The sequence below is a fragment of the Nicotiana tabacum genome, chromosome 7 (assembly GCF_000715075.1).
Source record: "Nicotiana tabacum cultivar K326 chromosome 7, ASM71507v2, whole genome shotgun sequence".
Lineage (NCBI taxonomy): Eukaryota > Viridiplantae > Streptophyta > Magnoliopsida > Solanales > Solanaceae > Nicotiana > Nicotiana tabacum.
This window is the reverse complement of record NC_134086.1, coordinates 47,670,586-47,677,799: the sequence shown is the minus strand read 5'-3', so window position 1 is coordinate 47,677,799 and position 7,214 is coordinate 47,670,586.

Genomic DNA, 7,214 nt, shown 5'->3' with positions numbered 1-7,214 from the left:
GATACTATTATATAGTTATAGTATTATATATCATTCCACCACAAAAATTCATTTGAAATTGAGAAGCAAGGTCGAGAAAGAGAGTAAGTGAGAAGACCACAGATTTGGAGTCAAACTCGCCAAAGCAGTGGTGTTTCCAGCGATGGTCACCAATTAGAGGTCGTCAGATTTGATTTTTTTGTGAATGCTTTTTAGATCTATGACTATGAAATCTGGGTGTGAGCATTGCCCGGGATCCCTTGAGGTCCTTAGGGAACTCTGATATACCCGGATTATATGAAAGTCTATGAGACAATCTGGCATTGGAAATTTTGGAAATCTGGGCCTATTGGTAGGCTCCCTATAGAGTAACTTCTTATTTTTATTATCTACTTATGTAATTCATTCGATATTGGCCTGTAATAATTTGTAAACGAATATGGGGGTTGGATAGTGAAAATAGGAGGGTAGTTATACATGTTATCAATATCAATGGGTAGAAAACATGCTTTAGGTTTATGTTATCATGTATATGCATTAGAACTCATGTTTAGGGACAATACATGCAAATCATATCATGTATTAGAAACCATGCTACTAGGTTTCATGTCTACTGTTTTCAGCATCTTATTTTGACGTCCTTATTATTACTTAGAAATCTTGTTTCTAGGATAAACAACAATATTTAAATAAACTGTTACTTATGCAATCATATTGTGACCTGCTGTGCATTTAGAAATCCTACTTTAGGAACCCTGCATATAAATCATTCTACATTTATACGTGCATCTTAGATACCATGCTTTAGGATCTCATTCGTACTTGCTCAGCCACACCTAGTGTAAACTACTGATTATGGAAGATGTAAAAACAACTTCACATTTGATTATCCTGATTAAAATAAACTGGTAATAATCCCTGCATTTTATAACACTTAGAACAGTATGCTTTTAGGTAAAATAACTCCTTTATTGTCCTAATATTTTTGGTAACAATAGTGCATTATCCTACGCCTAGGAAAGCCTTAGGTAATCCAATTTCTTGTAAAACTGGAAACTACCCCTTTGTGTGTATTGCTTAATGATTAACAAGCTTAAAATTAGTAGGCAAACTGATTAGGGCCCCTACTTCTGAGTTATAAAATAAATCTGCATGCCTCTTGTGTCCTAATACTTACCTAGACATCATGTCTTAGGGTCCTGTTTAACAATACTTTATTTGTGTTTGAGTCATGCTGTCTACATGCCTTATCTGTGGAGGTAAAACTGAGCCTCTTAGTTGCTCCTTCCCGTTCTTATTTGCTAAGAGTCCTATGTGTTCTTGCTTGTCGCCTTAGTATTTTCTTCTTTAAACCTTAGGGGTCTGTCCAGAACTGCCTATAGGTAGAGGTCCTAAATTCCTCCAGGACCATTAAGAAGGGACGGGTAACAACATGCAAAGGGTCGTTAAACAACACTCACTTTAGTAACCACTAAGGGGTGGGAATGGGTAGATATGGATGTGATGATTACGTGCTAATGTCACATGTAGCCCCTAATTGAGGAGTGTTTACCGGACATTGTGTGGGGTGATCCTGTATGCTAACCAACCTAGGACCCCTCCTTTCCCAAATTCCTTATGTTCAAAACTTTCTTTTATGTATACAACTTGGTCAAATGCCATGTCTTATTATCTGAGTCATACAAGGTCCAACATGCTCTATCTGCAATTATTTGTTTCAACTACTTATTTGTTAAAGGACTAATTCATAAGTATAAGTTCGGACGGGACCCACAGTTGTGGATCGAGAGGGGTTCCTAACACCTTCCCCTCAAGGTTATTTCGAGCCCTTACCCTAAATCTCTAGTAATGCAAACGAATCCAAGAGTTAACTGCTCTGGGTGCCCTAACGCACCATAATCCGTTAGGTGGCGACTCTTCAAATACCCAATTCCCAAAAGGAAATGAGTTATCACCCCCATGTAATGTCGAAACCCGAACTTCTCTCCGTGGAGGTAAAAAATAGGGCGCGAAATTAGGTGCAGTAATGGTGGCCCAAGGTCCCAAATCTCCACTCACATGCCAAACACCTCCACCTACATACTAACTCTCACCTCCCAAATATTCCTAACCCACCACCGCCTATCACACTTATAACACCCAGCCAGCCTACTATCATTCACCTCCAACTCATCTAAATTACCAGAAACCCTAACCTAACTTTTATCGCAAACCACCCAGTCAATACATCGCCATTGCTGAACCCATCGACCAGCTGTACGAAAGATTAAAGGCTACTAGTTATGTCACCCCTATTCCTGCTGTGGCAATGGAGAATTCATCTAAATAGGTCAACCCAAATAAAACCTGTGCATATCATTCCAGTATGAAGGGGCACACCATTGACGAGTGTCGAACATTGAAATATAAGATCCATATATTGATTGATAACAAGATCATACAGGCAAAGGAAGCTATACCCAACATTCTCTACAATCCTCTTCCAGATCATAGGGGTGATGGGGTACATGTGATAGAGACGGATGAAGAATGGGATCCTAGGGGGTTAATCGGGCTTATTCGGGAAGGCGATGACTTTAAACCTGCAGTCACATTCACTCCTATCGTGGTACAAATACAGCCGTCAGTCGAAGTTGAGGTAACCTGCATCGGTTCCATTTGAGGTAGAGGTAGCACCACATGCAGCCACACCTGTTCCATTTGAGGTAGAAGTGGCCACACCTTTCACAGTGACAATAGCAACCACACCTCCTTTCAAGTCCAACTCCATAACTTGGGATTACGTTGTTGAAGCTATGCGAAAGGGGAAAAGAAAGATGGAAGAATCTGATGTCGCACAGGGAATGACCAGAACTGGAAGGGATCTATACACCCAAAAATTTAGGAGGATCAAGCAAGGAGGCTGCTACCAAGCAACCTATCATTGAAACTGGACCGAATGATTTTTAGAGGAAAGTACAGGCGAGGGAATATTCTGTCGTCTATTATTTAAACAAAACCCCTGCCTAGATATTCATCCTGTCACTATTGCAGAATTTAGAGGTGCATAAGAATGCTTTGATGAAGGTGTTGAATGAAGCTTACGTGCCCAACAATATCACCAGTGGAGAAATGGCCAACATGGTAGGGCAAGTACTGGAGAGTCACAAGATCACCTTCCACGAGGATGAACTACCGCCTGAAGGGTTAAGTCATAACAGGGCACTGCATATCACGGTACAGTTTGAAGACAAATTCATTGCCAGAGTACTAATAGATGGGGGTTCAAGCCTCAACATTTGTCCATTGACTACTCTGAAAAGATTGGGCAAAGATTTCCAGGAGATACGGGCAGGAAGTATGAACGTGAAAGCATTTGATGGGTCTCAAAGGGCCACGATTGTGGAAATTAACCTTTGTCTACAGATGGGACCAACTTTGTTCGATATTGAATTCCAAGTGCTAGACATATCAGCTACATACAATCTTCTGTTGGGTCGACCTTGGATACATGCTGCTGGGGCCGTGGCTTCCACGCTACACCAGGTTGTGAAGTTTGAATGGAACCATCAGGAAGTAATCATTCATGGAGATGGAAGTAATCCTATTTACACCAGTCAAACCATCCAGATTATCGAGAATAAAAGAAGGCTAGGTGGAGAAACTTATCACCACATTGAACATGTCAATGTAGATGAGAAGGACAAATGGTGGAGTAATAAAATTGAAAGCATACTAGCATGGTTTGGGTACGAACCCGGCAAAGGGCTTGGGAAGGAACTCCAAGGCATTACCAAGCCAGTACAATTGAAACGTCACAACACAACTTTCGGGTTAGGGTACCCATATACCTAGCAGGAGTATAACAACTGGTCGCCACCATGGCGTGGTCCTTATTACCCTCTCGAGCGACCGGTACCACATCCGAGTCAGACTTTTCATCAGGTCGATATACTACGGGGATCTGCAGAGGAAGAAGATTTGGTTGGGCTAAAGAACCTGTTCCTAGAAAACGAGGATATGATTGCAGCGCGATAATTGAGGAGGAGGAGGAGGAGGAGGAAGGCCTCACCATTCAGACTGTGGAGAAGGGCGTTGTTCTCAGGAATTGGACTGCCACACCTTCCTGGGCCCGCCGAGTTCCTGGGTAGCTTGGCAATTAGCCTGATTTGTTTTATAGCCATGCTAGGCATTTAAGGAATTTTCAGTAATTCTGTTTTAAAGACGCATTTTGTTTCAAAATAATCGCTCGAGTCATCGAGCCATTTTTGTTTTGAGATATTTTTTAATTTAATCATTGCATTGCTATTTATTATTCATTATTATCTTTCACATTTTTCTTTCTACAACGTTATTATTAGTTTCTCTGATGAATCGATAACTGTGACATGTAATGAGATAACACAATATAAGGATAGTGACTCCGAAGAAGAGGATGAAATACCTGAGGAAGTTGTTAGAGAAGTTGAAAACTTTGAGAATAAACATAAGTCCAATATGGAAGAGACTGAAGCAATCAATTTGGGAGATCCCGAAACCGTCAAAGAGACTCGCATAAGCATTCACTTATCACCGTTAGAGAAGAAAGAGTACATTTGTTTCCTGAAAGAATATGAAGATATCTTTGCATGGTCATATGATGACATGACCGGTCTAAGCACATCCATAGTGTCTCATAAGTTGCCCACCAACTCAACGTGTCAGTCGGTGAAGCAAAAACTCAAAAAGTTCAGGCCAGATATGAGATCAAAAATTAAGGAAGAAGTCACTAAGTAGATCAAAGCCAAAGTCCTCAGGGTAGTTGAGTACCCAACTTGGTTAGCCAACATTGTACCAGTTCCGAAGAAAGATGGAAAAGTCAGGGTGTGTGTTGATTATCAAGATTTAACAGAGCAAGTCCCAAAGATGATTTTCCACTGCCAAATATACACATAATGATCGACAATTGCGCCAAGCATGAACTCAATCCTTTGTAGATTGCTTCACGGGTTATCACCAAATCTGGATGGACGAAGAAGACGCAGAGAAAATAGCCTTCATCACACCGTGGGGAGTGTACTTCTACAAAATGATGTCATTCGGTCTAAAGAATGCTGGGGCTACTTACATGAGAGCCATGACAACCATCTTCCATGATATGATACACAAGGAAATAGAAGTGTATATTGACGATGTCATCATCAAATCCAAGAGAGCCGCATGTCACATAACAGATTTGAGAAAGTTCTTTAAAAGGATAAGGAGGTACAATCTAAAATTTAACTCCGCAAAATGTGCATTCGGGGTTCCTGCAGGAAAGCTGTTGGGATTCATTGTTAGCCACCAAGGAATCGGTTAGATCCATCCAAAGTTAAGGCTATCCAGGATTTACAACCACCAAAGAGCAAAAAGGACGTGATAAGCTTTCTAGGACGCCTCAACTACACCACCCGCTTCACAACATAGTCCACAGTAATATGTGAACCCATCTTCAAAATGTTGAGGAGAGATGCGAAAACCAGTTAGATCGAGGATTGTCAGAAGGCTTTTGACAAAATCAAGGAATACCTATCTACACCACCAGTCCTGGTCCCACTAGAACCTGGAAGACCTTTGCTACTCTATCTATCTGTATTAGATGAAGCTTTCGAATATGATTTGGGACAACAGGACGAGACGGGAAGAGAGGAGAAAGTCGTATACCACTTGAGTAAGAAGTTTACACCTTATGAAGAACGATACTCCCTGCTGGAACGCACTTGCTGTGCTTTAACCTGGACAGCTCAAAAATTGAGGCATTACTTCTGTGCCTATACCACATACCTCCTATCCAGGATAGACCCTCTGAAGTATATTTTTCAGAAGCCCATGCCAATCGGGAAGTTAGCTAAATGGCAGATATTGTTAAGTGAGTTTGACATCATCTATGTAACTCGGAAGGCAGTCAAAGGACAAGCAGTGGCAGACGTCTTGCTGAAAACCCTGTGGGAGGAGAATAGAACCACTAAAAATAACGAAGAAGTATCATTCATAGGAGAGGACATTGCTGAAGCCTACGACGGTTGGAGAATGTTCTTCGACGGAGCTGCCAATTTCAAGGGAGTAGGTATTGGAGCAGTTTTGGTATCAGAAAAAGGTCAATAGTACCCGATATCTACAAAGCTTAGGTTTCCATGCACCAACAACATGGCAGAATATGAGGCTTGCATCATGGGGCTCAATTTGGCCATCCACATGAATATACAAGAGTTGTTGGTAATTGGTGATTCAGATCTTCTAGTACATCAGGTTCAAGGAGAATGGACTACAAAGAACACCAAGATACTACCATACTTGTATCATGTGCAGGAATTGATGAAAAGATTCACAAAGATAGAATTCAAACATGTACCCAAAATGCAAATTGAGTTCGCAGATGCACTGGCCACCTTGTCATCAATGATAAAACATTCAGACAAGAATTTCATCGATCCCATACCGGTGAGGATTTATAGTCAACCGGCTTACTATGCTCATGTTGAAGAAGAAATAGATGAAAAACCCTAGTTTCATGACATCAGAGAGTACTTGGCAAAGGGAGAATACCCAGAACAGGTGAACCATACTCAGAAACGCACACTGCGGAGGTTGTCTAATCACTTCTTCCAAAGCAGAGGGACCCTGCATAGAAAACTCTTGATCTGGGGTTGTTAAGGTATGTTGACACAAAGGAGGCTTCCAGATTGCTCGAGGAGATACAAGCTGGAACTTGTGGACCACATATGAATGGTTTTGTTCTAGCCAATAAAATACTCAGAGTTGGATATTTTTGGATGACCATGGAAACGGATTGCATCTGGTACATTCAAAAATGCCACCAATGCTAGGTGCATGCATACATGATAAAGGTACCACCAAATGAGCTCAATGCAACAAGTGCACCTTAGCCTTTTGCTGCCTGAGAATGGATGTCATTGGTCCAATCGAGCCCACCACTTCTAACGGGCACCAGTTCATTTTAGTGGCTATCGATTACTTGACAAAATGGGTAGAGGCCGCATCCTACAAAGCTGTAACCAAGAAAATCGTCGCAGATTTTGTCAAGGTTCGTATTGTTTGCTGATTCGGGGTTCCGGAGTCCATTATCACTGATAATGCCGCCAATCTCAATAGTGATTTGATGAAAGCCATGTGTGAAACCTTCAAAATCAAGCATAAAGACTCTCCATCATACAGGCTTCAAATGAATGGAGCTGTGGAAGCTGCCTACAAAAACATCAAGAATATACTAAGGAAGA